Below are 15,197 nucleotides of genomic sequence, written 5' to 3'. Positions count from 1 at the left end.
TTTTTCTAAGTTAGACAGCTTTTAGATCATGATAATACCTTAGAAGCTGTTTAACTCTTGGTTCTAGTTAAACATCTGACAAGGGATTTTATCATTTCATTGTAAGCAAAGTAGAGAAAAACTGGCTGAATGATAGTACCATTATGTATATTTGTAGCTAGCTAAATATGTGAACCTCCTCTGGTGATTGATCAATGTCAATCAGAGAGATTACACCAATGATCTGCCACAAGCCTGTGTACTTGGTCCTGAAATTTTTAACATATTTATCTGTGAAAGAATCTTCATAAAATGCACAGCTAAGAGATTGCTGAGATGGAGAGCCAGCATCTTGGAAAACTAACTATGAAAACCTAGCTCTAAAATTTAAAAATAAAGGGGGGGGGGGGTGGGAGTTGTGGGCCATCACATAAACATTGAAATGTGACATTGAGCAATAAAATATTTGAAATTTGAGTTCAGGGATCAAGTTGAAATCCCCCTATAGACTTAAGCCAAGCACAAGCTCAATCCAAGATTGTGGTATGATGTGAGAGTTAATGAAGTTATTTTAGGCTGCAAATACAGAAGTCCTGGTTATAATCAAGACAAGTAGTAGATATAGAATTCTTTACAAGTCAGCGCATAGCTAATTCCAGGTCCTATACTGGAAAAAAGAAAGAAAACAACGAAATAATTGAGATTAGAACAGAGATCCATGAAATTAAAAACAATAGAAAAACGACTGAGATTATCAATAAAATAACAAGTTATTCTTTGGGAAAATAAATAAATAAAATTCAAAAACCTTTACCTAGACTGATAAAGGAAAAAGGAAAAAAGATGAAAATAACTAAAATCAGAAATGAAAATGGTGATATCACTAACAAATTTACAGAAATAAATTATTTTAAGCAATATTATGAAAAATTGTAGATAACTAGATAATCTTGAAGAAATGGAAAAATTCAAAGAAACACATCAATATCCAATAAATAAATAAAGAATCAAAAATCTTCCAGAAAATTCCAGCAAGAGATGGCTTCACCAAACATTTAAAGAAAAATGTTCACAAATCTTTCTCAAACTCTTCCATAGAATTAAAAAAGGAGGGAACAGTTAATTCATTCTATGAGGCTAACATTATTCTGATACCAATTAAAGAAAATTACAGAAAAATTTCCCTAATGGATATAGATGCAAGAATCCTTTACAAAATGTTAGCATAACAAATACAATGGCATATTAAAAAGATTATACCCCATATCCAAGTGGATATCATCCTATGAATGCAAGCTTGGTTCAACCTAAGAAAATCAATCATAAACAAAATGAAGGAAAAATTCCTGTGATGATCTCAATAAATACCAAAAATGCATTTAACATAACACAGCACACTTTCTTGATAAAAACACTCAGAAAAATATGAATAGAATGGGACTTTTTAAAAAATAAATAAATTTATTTATTTATTCATTTATTGCTCTCCCCTTCCCCTCCCCCCCCCCCCGGTTGTCTGTTCTCTGTGTCTATTTGCTGCATCTTCGTCTACTTCTGTTGTTGTCAGTGGCACCGGAATCTGTGTTTCTTTTTGTTGCGTCATCTTGTTGTGTCAGCTCTCTGTGTGTGCGGCTCCATTCCTGGGCAGGCTGCACTTTCTTTCGCGCTGGGCAGCTCTCCTTACAGGGCACACTCCTTGCATGTGGGGCTCCCCTACACGGGGACACCCCTGTGTGTCAGGGCACTCCTTGCGCGCATCAGCACTGCGCATGGGCCAGCTGCACATGGGTCAAGGAGGCCTGGGGTTTGAACCGCAGATCTCCCATGTGGTAGACAGATGGCCTAATCACTGGGCCAAGTTCGCTGTCTAGAATGGGACTTTTTTAATGTAAAAGGGCCATTTGTGAAAAAACCCACAGCTAACATCACATTCGATGAAAGACTGAAAGCTCTCCACCTAAAATCAGGAATGAGGCAAGGAGGGTCACTTTTATCACTGCAATTTAATATTGTATTAGAAGTTTTTAAGTTAAAAAAGAAAAGTAAATAAAAATTATCCAAATTTTTAAAAAAGTAATATTATGTCTATTTGCAGACAACATGATCTTAGATATAGCAAACCCAAAGCAATCTACAAAAAAACTATTAGAGTTAATCAATGAATTCAGCAAAGTGGCAGGATACAAGATCAACACATAAAAAAATCATGTTGCTGTATTTTAGCAATGAACAATATAAAAAGGAAATTAAGAAAACAATTCCATTTACAATAACATCTAAAATAATGAGATATCTAGGAACAAATTTAACTAAGGATACAAAGACTTGTGTACTGAACACTACAAAACACTGCTAAAAGAAATTAAAGGAGCCTAAATAAATGGCAACAGTTAACATTGTTAATATGCCAATAATACCCAAAGCAATATACAAATTCAATGCAATCCCTATTTAAATTCCAACAGCCTTTTTTTTTTTTTTCAGAAATAGAAATAAACTATCCTTAAATTTATATGGAACTGCAAGTGGAAACAAATAACCAAAATAATCTTGAAGAAGAGCAAGGTTGGAGGACTTACACTTCCTGGTTTCAAATTGTATTACAAAGCGCTAATCAAAACAATGTAGTACTGGCATAAAGATAGAGAAATAGTTTAGTGGAACAGAATTGGAAGTCTATAAATAGACCCATACATCTCTGGCCAATTGTTTTTTTATAAGAGGCTAAGTATATGCTGTGGGGAAAGAAGAGTCTCTTCAACAAATGGCATTCATGTGTAGAAGAGTGAAATTAGAACCCCATCTTATACAATATACAAAAAACAACTCTGAATGGATCAAGAACCTAAAAGCTATAAAAGTCTTAGAAGACACAAGGCAAGTCTTCATGACCGGTTTATTCAGCAGGTCATGAAGACTTAGATATTACACTAAAAGCATGAACAACAAAAGAAACAATAGGTCAACTTGATTTATTCAAAATTAAACACATTTGTGCATTGAAGGAAATTATTAAGAAAGTGAAAATGAAATCTATAGGATAGCAAAAAACAGTTTCAAACCATACATCAGGTAAGGGTTTAATATCAAGGATATAAAAAATAACTTTTGAAATATAATAACAAAAAAACAACCAATTTTAAAATGGGCAAGGAAGACTTACAAATGGTCAATAAACACATGAAAAGACGCTCATCATTATTAGCCATTAGGGAAATACAATTTAAAACCGCAATGAGATTTCACTTCATGTTGTGATGATCATGCTACTTAATTTAAATTCATCTGGGGTTTGAATTTTCACATTTTTCCTGTACATGAAACACATTCAAATGCATTAAAAATCTCTAAATAATATGAGAAAAAATGTTTTGCCTTTACAAATAAGAAGAAATTTCCAAACCTATTTTTATAAACTATATTGAATACTTACTTAAATATCATCAAGCACTCAAACAAAATAAAATAATTACTGATACATATAAAAGAAAGTTAATCTCTCCTCAAATTAACAATTTACATGAAAACTAAAGTCATCAAATTTTAGAATTATAGACTGACCAATGGCCCATTAAAAAAAAAAAATCACTAAATCCAATATGCTCAAAATAGAAGAAAATAATAGAGGCAGCATAAAGGATATAGGAAACCTTAAAGCACCTGGAAGATAATGGAACCTTGTACGAGAAATAGATGCAAATCATGAATAATAAATCTTGTCAAAATATGACCACAAAATAATATTGCTTGGATAACAAAATTTAACTCCCAATGTTTAGTGGATGTAACCAAATAAATAACTCATATCCGAAAGTGCTTAGAGAAAAGCATTACTGTGAAGTATATGTTTGATGATTGGCTGCAAATAAAACAAGTTATAGAAAATAATGTAATGGTGTATACATAGAAATTGGTGCATAAGAGGGTATTGAAAAGATCAATATTAAACTCCATTTCAATGAAGATATTTGTTAATGATTTATGAACAAGCACAAAAGATAAACAGATAACTGCTTAAATTTGCAAAATTTTAAATGACATTTTTTTGGAATGGGCTTTGCGTTTTAAAAATAGAGGAATTTGCACACACACAAAGAAAATCCTATAATTTTGCAGTCATTATCAGGAGTAGTAATGCAGAAATTCTCAGCAAATTTTGAGAAATAATTTTGAAGAAAATGAGTAATACTAGACCTTTATCAACAATTCAATTATATTTTAAATCCTGTAAACTGAATTATGTTATTTCTCATTCAAGTCATGCAGCATTCTGAAAACAAAGCGCTACTCTGAAAATGTTCTTTGATGAATATTTTCTGAATCCATCTTGTGCTTTTCCTTAGAGGGAATTCTACTTTCCAGAGAGTTTCTTTAGCACCACAGGAAGAACCATAGTTCTTTTGTGGTCCAAGAAAAATATGGTTCCATACTACATTCTACTCCTCACTGAGTCATTGAGTTTCCAACAGTTTCCAATAGGTCATATTCCTATTGGTACCATTTGGCTTTATACAGAAAGGTGCACCAGGGGAAAAAAAACTTTCTCTGTAAATATTTCAATTTGGGTTATATCTTTAGGTGTTTATTCTTGTCCACACTTCTTAAATTTCTGGAGTCTATGAAAAAATGGAGACTTTTGTAGAGCTGAGACAGAAGTATATCCTAAAAGGAGAGAGCCATCCTGTCTGTCTACTTTTCAGCCCTTTCAGGTTTTCTTGCTCCCACCAACTCTGCCTTGTGTCCTGGGCTGTGCAGTCTTCTTTCTCTGGAGCAGTCCAATCTTGTTTACCATCTTTGCCTACATGGAAAAGGGCCTTTCTAGATCTGTTTCCTCTCAACTTACCTTAACAAATTTTCTGCTTTTTATTTTATTCTCCTTATGAGTTGTGAGCTCTCCTTTGAGAGCTAAAATATTTCACCTAATAAAAACATCATGATTTTTCATCCACTTTAAAATATTTCCATTTTATCTGGAAATCTTTTTCATCTGGAAGTATAAAACTGTAGTTTTAAGCAACAATATTTGATAGGGTATAATATAATAGATACTAAGCATCCTATGGAAGCACTTTAGTTTGTGGAACCCAGTTGTATTTGCTAGTTGGGAGTGAGGTGAGTGGTATAGAAGGAATTTAGACAAATAAAATCTGTCTACTTTTAAACAGATAGCCCTATCTGGCATTTGTGTAAGTGCAATTCTTGGCTAAAGTTAAGGAACTTATTTGCTTTTTAAAATTAAATGTATAAATGAGAGACACAACAAAGCAGGGAGCTGAGGTGGCTCAAGCTTTTGAGTGCCTCTCTCTCACTTGGTATGTCTCAGGTTGGGTTCCCAGAACCTCCTAAAGAAAAGACAAGAAGACACAGACAGTACACAGCAAATGGACACTGAGAGCAGACAGCAAGCACAAACAGTGGGGGGGGGTGGGGGGTGGGGGGGGGTGGAGGAATACATAAAATAAATCTTTTTAAAAATTTAAATGTATATAGTAGCTAAAAAAAAAAAGGAAAGTAATCTTTCATGTAAAAAGCTCATGAAAACAGAGTGAAATATACAGAAAAAATCTACACAGCTACAGGGTGAATAATTAATTATTATATATAGTTAATAAAGTGCAACCCAGGGATAAATTGTATGGAAGACAATATAAGAATTATCACTGGAAGGTGAGGTTCAGTTAGGCAGAAATACGACTGGTTAAATTTCTTACAAAATTGCCCACAATTCAGAAAAGAAGTATAGATTTCTCAATGTGAGAAAAATGCCAACAAATGAAACTTCAGGAAGGAACAATAAAAATGATTAAAGGTCTAAATGAAATGATTAATGGACAGAGAGTAAAAGATAGCATCCATTTAATTTGGTGAAAAGACTAATGGGAAATTCAATCACTTGAAAGCATCTGTAGGGTAAAAAAGAGAAGAGAAAGAACAAATTTTAGGTTAGTCAAGAGAAAATAACCAGGAGTAATGGGATGAAATTGGGTATATGAAATTTTTGAGTGACTATCAGAAAAAGCATCCTTCTTAGGTCTATTAGACAGAGGAATTGTTTCCTAAGGGACGTACTAAAAGCCCCTTTGCTTTAGCCATTTATGTAGACCAGACAAAGAAGAGTATAATGGTATAGGAGACAATCTTATACTCATGAAATTATGGACATTATGATATAATAGCTCCTATCCTGCCAGTTCAAAAAGTCTCTAATGCATATAATTCTTTGGCTTCCAGTTTTTGAATTTGCTCTTTTTTGGGGGAAAAAGCTGATAGAACATTAAACAGGACCCCTGAAAACTGATATTTTCCATATGTGACTTCAATGGCTTTTGTAATTGCATCACTGTCCTATTTCTATATTATTTTCTCTTAGTTTTGTGAATTAATATGCTTTTAACAAGAGATTCAAATTTATGGCTTTCAAATAAAGTTGTTCTGCAATGCAAGAATCATAATGACATATTTTTTTGAACTACTAAACAATTTAGAACTCAATAAAGATTTCTTTTATCCCTTTGGTTTGGTGATATTTTCAAGATATGTAATAATCATAATAAAACTGTATTTTATCAATAATATACACTGAAAATTTTTAATATATAAAATCATTTTCTTTGTATATTGTCCCATGGAGATGATAATCTAAAAATAATTTTGTGATACATATATCGATTCTTTTAGAATCATTCCAAAAACAATATATAGTATAGTTTATTTAAACTGATTTTATTTACTTATTTTGTCTTTATTAATTTTTTTAATGTTACATTCGAAAAATATGAGGTCCCCATATACCCCCCACCTCCCTCACCCCACTCTTCCCCCCATAACAACAACCTCCTCCATCATCATGAGACATTCATTGCACTTGGTGAGTACATCTCTGAGCACCGCTGCACCTCATGGTCAATGGTCAACACCATAGCCCACTCTCTCCCACAGTCCACCCAGTGGGCCATGGGAGAACATAGAATGTCCAGTAACTGTCCCTGCAGCACCACCCAGGACAACTCCAAGTCCCGAAAATGCCCCACATCACATCTCTTCTTCCCACTCCCTACTCCCAGCAGCCACCATGGCCACTTTCTCCACACCAATGCCACATTTTCTTTGATTACTAATCACAATAGTTCATGAATAGAATATCAGTAAGTCCACTCTAATCCATACTCCATTCCTCCATCCTGTAGACCCTGGCATGGTTATGTCTAGTCCCCCTCCACATCACAAGGGGGCTTAGATTCCACATGGATGATGGATGCAATTCTCCTGCTTGCAGTTGTAGGCACTCTTGGCTCCCTGGTGTGGCAGTTGACCTTCTTCACCTCCATGTTAGTGACAACAAGAGTGTAGGAATTGCGAGTCTGTTGAGGCTCAGGGCCTGGCTATCAGATGGTAAACTGATTTTAAAAAGGGTAATCTCTGCATTCTGTAAACATTAACATTAACCTGTAGCAATTGATCATTTTGAATAATATCCTATTCAGATGTATTGAAAAACAAGAATCTTTCATTTAAATGTATTTTGATAATACTTTTTGTCATAAAGGTTTTTACCCAGGAGCACAAAAGGATTGACCTGATGGTCTATAGAGAGTAAAATAGGACTTGACTGATAAATATACCTTGCGGTCACCCCTCGGGCTGAAGTGTGGTTTGCTGGCCTGGCGGGGGAGCAGCCGCAGCAGGCCAAGCCGCTGCCCCCATAATAGGGTGGCTGGTCGGACTCACCGCCACCCCTGAAGGGAGCTCGGCATGGGCGCAGAGTGCCCTCGGGTCTCCCCTTCTCGGCAGCCATGCTTCCGCGGCCGCCCCTCCTCCCAGATGGCGCCACACGATGCCTGTGGGGCGGCACCCTTCTTCTTCTTTCTCCCTGCGCAGGCGCAGGGCGGAAAATTCCAGTCTGCCCTTTTCCCCTCCCCCGACAGCAGCAACAGCCAGGCGTGGGGGGAAAAATCCAGTCTGCCCTTTTCCCTTCCCCCGACAGCAGCAACAGCCAGGCGTGGGCGGGAAACTCAAGTCTGCCCTCCACCCCAGCAACAGCAGCCACCAATCCCTAAACCCTGCCCCTTCCCCCAGCAACAGCGACAGCCAATCCCTAACCACCACCCCTCCCCCATCCAGTACCACCCACTGACCTTTTGCCGGCAACCAATCAGAACAGGGCGTGGCTTCGACCAATCAGCCTTCCCCAGCCCCTATAAAACTGTTGCCTCTCCCTCAGTAAAGTGGACTTGCGTGTTTACCTTGTCTCCGCGGTAGTTGTTCTGCCGTGCACCCTCCAGTCCTGAGAGCCCCCGACAAGGGCCTGGCCTCCCTTGTCCCCAGTTCGTCGCCTGCTTCTCCGGGCGACCCCGTCAGCCGAACCGCGCAACCCCTGTGAGACCGATCCCTCATCTGCTGCCGGACCGACTCCTCGTCCCAAGTGGGACCGACCCCTCGTCCCAAGCGGGACCGACCCCTCGTCCAGAGCTGGACCGACCCCTCGTCCGCAGCCAGACCCCACCTCTACCGACCTAGCAAGCCGCCGCAATACCTCACAATCATTTAGGGTTTAAAGATACACCTGTGTATTCTCTTACTTAAACTTCACCACCACCCTCTAAGAAAACTAAAACTCAAAGAAATTATGTGGCTTTTCAAGATCTTTCAGTTGATCTGATTAGGGTACTGGCTTTAAACACCATTAGATTTTCACTACATCATTTAATTTTTCATACTGAAATAGGCAGTAGACTTTCCTGAGCAATCATTCATTTTTGTGGGTTCATCTTTCCTGGATATGAAAACATTGCATAACTGAAGAAGAAACAGACTGTAAGTAAAAGCCTGGAATCCTACTCCTGGTTTTGCTACTGTTGGGTCTTGGGTGAGTGTTTAATCTACATAGGTCTCGGGTTCCCTGGCTATGTAATTAGACATTTGCTTACATAAAGTTTAGGAATACCATTCAAATCTAAAATCTGATCTAAAGCTACAATGATACAGTCTTCAAATAATGTGCAACATTTTTTAAAATTTAAGCATCTAATTTTAACCTTTCAAATTTGAATTTAATTTCTCTTTAATTCTGCAAATCTATCCAAAGCTAACAAAGTTGAAAAACCCTAATTTATTCAACAGATAATGAACTCTCTACTAGACAACATGAATTATTTAATGGGTAAGTAATCTCTAATTTATATAAATTTTAGGCAATTTATGTAAAAATATTTCTAATGTCTTCATTTTAAAAAAATCTATTTAAATATTTAGTCTTTGAAATGAGTAAGATCAATATCAACTTTTTCCCATTAAGTACTAAAAACATGAGGGAATCAATGCTAATTTCCCATCAAGCTTAAGGATTTATATATTTTTTTAAATGGAGCAGTGTTATACAGTTCATTTTCTTGTTTCCTCTCTACTACTTTTCAGATTTGGCACTTTAAGAGGAGGATAATAACCTGGGGCATTTCCAGAGAAGAATGAGCAGTAAGGTAAAAAGTTCCAAAATCACATAATGTGCTTACAATATTGAAGAAACTAGGGGAAGTTTATAATTCAAAAGATGATTCAATTTTTTTTATTTATTACAGAAGTTAAGGGTTTATACTTCATTTATGCTTAAAATACAGGATTCCTATGTACCATCCAGTTAGTAACAACTTGCACTGTTGTGGAGTATTTGTTAAAAATGATAATAGCACATTTTAATAATTGTATTAACTCTTTGTGTAGTCTTGTTCCATGGATTTTTAAAAAATTTTATTCTGTTCCCATATGTACAAAAACATTTTCCTTTTTAATCACCTTTTGCCCATTTATAAATTTTTACTTTATGTTGTTAAGTTTAAGGATTTCTTTACATATTCTGGATATTAATCCTTTATTGGATGTATGGTTTACAAATATTTTCTCCCATTGTATAGGTTGTCATTTTATTTTCACGATAGAGTCCTTTCTATTAGATAGAAAAAATCAAATAATACTGATAGCCATCAAGGTACTTTCTGCCCTTACTATAATCAGTATCCTGGGGAATACAGCAGACCAGTACAAAAGTTGCATAATAAAGCAATGCCAAGTTTATTCTGCCTCACTAACATGGGGGTACTCACTTATTTAGCATTCTCCCTTCACACAAATAATGTCATAGCCATATACTAGTGAAAATTACATTTTAAAATTTCTAAACTAATTCATAGATTGGAGGGAAAAAGTAGCACTTTCTGGAAGATTTCATAAATGTGTTCAGCTTCTGGGTACTGTTCTAGTTTCTGATGTTTTAGCATCAAATAAGCCTACAAACTTACTGCTCTTCTGGGTATATATTCTAGTGGTTGAGATAAACAATTAATTATAAAAAGTAAATGCACAGTAATTTAAGGTGATAATAACAGCTAGGAAAAAATAAACAGATAGGTGTGTAAGAAAAAAGGCCATAATATGTGGAGGTCAGAGAATGGATCTTTGAGAAAATGACTTTTAAGCTAACACCTTGTATATAAAAATGTTAGCCATCTATAGAGCCATAAATAAACCCAAGAACTGGATTGAAAGAGTGAGGAAGAGTAGTTTCAGAGATCAAAGTGGGTAAAAAAGAGCAGTAAGTAGGTTAGAAAGTTAGGTTGGGTGGGTGGACCTACACATCATGGCAAGGCTGAAAGTTGTGGTGATAATGGATAAATGGGTGCTTGTTGTTTCTTAATGGTACAGGTAACATGGAGTAAGGGATAGCTGAGTTATTTCTGATCATCATACAACATGTTGGAAAAGGAGTGAATATAAAAGTATTATTAAATCTAGTGAAATCATCTTAGAAGTGCAAGGATTTCAGAGAAGTCATTTTTTCCTACATACCATATTCATTTGAAGCCACCGTGAAGGTGTAAACTTATCTTATAATTTAGAACTTTGGAAGTATCTGAATTGTTTACTTAATCAACTGTCACTTGCCCCAGGAATTCTTAGTTTCTAGGCCATGTAAGGTAAAGTTTGCTGTTACGTTCCTGGATAATATTTCTTTGCTTGTTAAAAGAAGATTTTACAAACAAAACGGAAGACCAGATGAATGGAAAATCATATTCTAACTCCATCTAAAATGACAGTAAAACTATTGAATTATACCAGGTTATTTAATAGTAATTCAATTCTCAAATCATAGTATATAAATATGCCCAGTTATTCATTCATTCAATATTTATTTAACACTTCTTATGTGCCAGAAACTCTTATAAACAAAAAAGAATAGACAAAAAATACTTTGCTTTATAATGTTGTATTCTAGTGGAAGACACATTCAATTATAAGTTAAATAATATCTATCATGTTCTGTATAGCTGTGTGGGCCATTTGTCAGTATGACTTGTTTATTTGACCATTTTTTGTTCTTCTCTGTCCTACTCTGATACTCAGATAATTACATCTCCCAGACTTCCTTAACTTCTGATTTTCCAGGTAGGTTTTTCCTGTGGGAGATACTGTTGGAAGATGGACATTCTGAGAAGAGGAGAAGTTAGAGTATTTCATCTGTTTTTCTACCTTTGGAGCCTTCTCCTCCAGCAGCTGTCGTCAGCCTCCTCCAAGTCTGCAGCTTCTGCTTGACAGCCCCTTTGGGAAATGCTAATTAAATGTAAATTAAAAACATAATGAGATACCATTTCACATTGAGATTGAAGAAAATTTAATAATCTGACAAGACCAAATGCTGGCACAGATGAGAATCAATGGGAAGACCTACAACATTTTGTTGGGAGCTAAAACTGGCTGGAACACAATTCTGAAGATTTTTTAAAATTCCTACTACTAATCAATTCTCCCAGTTATTCACTCAGAAGATTTGCTCCCATATGTGAAATAATAGAATGTGCAAGAATGTTTTTGCACACCATCCTAATCAGAGAATGTACTTCATAATATACATACAATGAAATTTTCTATAGAAGTACAAATGTATGAACTAGAAAAAGTTTCCTGATTAACATGAATAAATCTGAAAAACGTACTTTGAGGAAAAGCACTGAAAGTACATATATGAATACATATATATGTACACACACATATATCATAAATGGTATGTTTCTATTTATATGATGCTCAAAACTGTGAAAAACTAAATATGTTAGGTATATCTGCCCACAGATATGGTAATGCTTTATTTTAAGAAATAAATAAATTGTGAAAACCAAACTTGCGGCGGCTTGCTCGGTCGGTAGAGGTGGGGTCTGGCTGCGGACGAGGGCTCGGTCCAGCTCTGGACGAGGGGTCGGTCCCGCTCGGGACGAGGGGTCGGTCCGGCAGCAGACGAGGGATCGGTCTCACAGGGGTTGCGCGGTTCGGCTGACGAGGTCGCCCGGTGAAGCCGGCGACGAAGGGGTCACCCGGAGAAGCCGGCGACGAAGGGGTCGCCCGGAGAAGCAGGCGACGAACTGGGGACAAGGGAGGCCAGGCCCTTGTCGGGGGCTCTCAGGACTGGAGGGCGCACAGCAGAAGAACTACCGCAGAGACAAGGTAAACACGCAAGTCCACTTTATTGAGGGAGAGGCAACAGTTTTATAGGGGCTGGGGAAGGCTGATTGGTCGAAGCCACGCCCTGTTCTGATTGGTTGCCGGCGAAAGGTCAGTGGGCGGTACTGGACGGGGGAGGGGTGGTGGTTAGGGATTGGCTGTCGCTGTTGCTGGGGGAAGGGGCAGGGTTTAGGGATTGGTGGCTGCTGTTGCTGGGGTGGAGGGCAGACTGGATTTTTCCGCCCACGCCTGGCTGTTGCTGCTGTCGGGGGAAGGGAAAAGGGCAGACTGGATTTTTCCCCCCACGCCTGGCTGTTGCTGCTGTCGGGGGAGGGGAAAAGGGCAGACTGGAATTTTCCGCCCTGCGCCTGCGCAGGGAGAAAGAAGAAGAAGGGTGCCGCCCCACAGGCATCGTGTGGCGCCATCTGGGAGGAGGGGCGGCCGCGGAAGCATGGCTGCCGAGAAGGGGAGACCCGAGGGCACTCTGCGCCCATGCCGAGCTCCCTTCAGGGGTGGCGGTGAGTCCGACCAGCCACCCTATTATGGGGGCAGTGGCTTGGCCTGCCGCGGCTGCTCCCCCGCCAGGCCAGGAAACCACACTTCAGCCCGAGGGGTGACCGCACAAACTTATGGTATTTTTTTCTGGTGAGGAGGAAGGTAGGATCAGGAATGGAAACCCAGGAGCTTTCAAAATGATGAGTGATATTCTCTCTCTTAAGCTGGTTTGTAGGAATTCAGTTTCTTATCATTCTTTTTCTATTTCTATTAATTAAACCTAATCTAATTCTTTTTAGGAGGTACTTGGGATCAACCTGAGACTTCGTTCATGGGAAGCAGGCTCTTAACCACTTGAGCTACATCTACTCCCCCTAATCTAAATATTTTGTGTTTTTGTATTTGTTCAAAATACAAATTATTAATGATATGTATAATTATTAATAATTATATCATTAAAATAATAAAATTATTACTTATAGCAAAAATAAATCATTATATCTTATACATAAAATTTATAACTACAAAAATATGGGGAATATATAAGGAATACACAAGCCGATATAAATAGGTGTAATATGGGGGCATTTTAACAACATTAGAATTGTTCTGCATGACACTGTGATGTGGACACAGGGCATTGTATATTTTGTCATAACCTCCATAATTGTGTGGGACAGAGTGTAAACTATAATGTAAACTGTAGTCCATGGTCAGTAGCAGTGCTTCAATATGTGTTCATTAATTGACAAATGTACCATGCTAATGAAGGATGTTGTTGATGTGGGAAAATGTGGAAGGCGGAGGCAGTGGAGCTTATGGGAACACCCTAAATTTTTTATGTAACATTTATGTAATCTAAAATTTAAAAGAAAAGGTAATTAAAAAAAAAAAAAAAAGGCCGAAAAGCCACAGAAGCCTACTAGTAAGGAAAATTCTGAGTACCATGGACAGCTCTGTTCTTGTTCTGTCATTCTCCTGCAGAAGGATAATGTTTGGTTAATAATAATATTCAATTTTCCATTTCATTTTCAAGTAGACCAAATCACACATAGGAAAACTTTGGATAACAATGAATATCACAATCACAAGTTATTTTCCTGTAGTGATTCCTTTTTTCAAATAGATGTCCAAGTGAAATATTGTGCTCCTGAAAATACATCAAAAAGATCAATTTGCAACATATTTGATTGTTTTACAATGAAATGCATTCCTAGAAACCAAACATTAGTCCACATTATCATGAAGTGAAACTATTAATTTATCTGTTTGAAGACATTTGACATTGTGGCAAAATTTTTACACAAACATGTCAGTCAACGTTTATTTAGTTGAACATTGATAAATATTGGTTTGTTTGTTACAGGAGTATACATTCAATCAAAAAGAATTTCTACTTTTTGAAGACAAAAACTTCCCTTGCTTTGAGGAAGATGACACTTCTCAATTCTATACCTATTCCCCAATCAAAGTGACTGTTTTTAGAATTTAGAATATTTACTCATATGCAAAATGGATTCAGGGTGGTAAATGTTTTAATGTTTTTGTAGTAGACTCAATATAATATGCAATATCACAGTAAAGCTATAAATACAATGTTATCATAAAATACAAATATAGTACTTATATTTCAGGAAATATTCTAAGTACATTATGTAATAAATCATTTAATCCTTAAAACTGTATGAGGTAGATAATATTATTAACTTCTTTATACAAATGAAGAAATTGAAGCACAGGGAAAGTAAAAAGATCCTCCATTATCCACAAAGCTATTTATAAGAGGGGTTTAGTCTCAGGAAATACACTATGAAAAATTCTTACTCATAATCATTGAACTATACAATGCCAAATGTATATAGAAGTTATGTTGTAAGTCTGGAACAAAGCTAGAACAAATGCACGTTCATGCAAGATAAAAGATCATATTTGGTAGTACCATTAAGGTTAGCTGTCTGGTAAGATTAATTTTGGAAGGAAAAGACAGGAGAGAGAAAGAGGGCTTCAGGTAAAAAGGTTCAATGTGAAGCTTAGGTGAATTTGTATAGTAACCTGGAAAGTTTCCTAGGAATGCAACTTCTGAAAGTTTATCTTCTACTTAGGCTTCTAGACATACGTTCTAGAGATGTAGAGTTGGTTTAACTTCCTTGCTGGACTTTGACTCAATATTTGTCTTTAAAATGTTTTGCATTGAATTTTAATTTAAACCAATTTAACTTAATTTAGAAACAATCTTA

Source organism: Dasypus novemcinctus, chromosome 4 (assembly GCF_030445035.2).
Source record: "Dasypus novemcinctus isolate mDasNov1 chromosome 4, mDasNov1.1.hap2, whole genome shotgun sequence".
Taxonomy (NCBI): Eukaryota; Metazoa; Chordata; class Mammalia; order Cingulata; family Dasypodidae; genus Dasypus; species Dasypus novemcinctus.
This window is presented reverse-complemented; position numbering follows the sequence as displayed.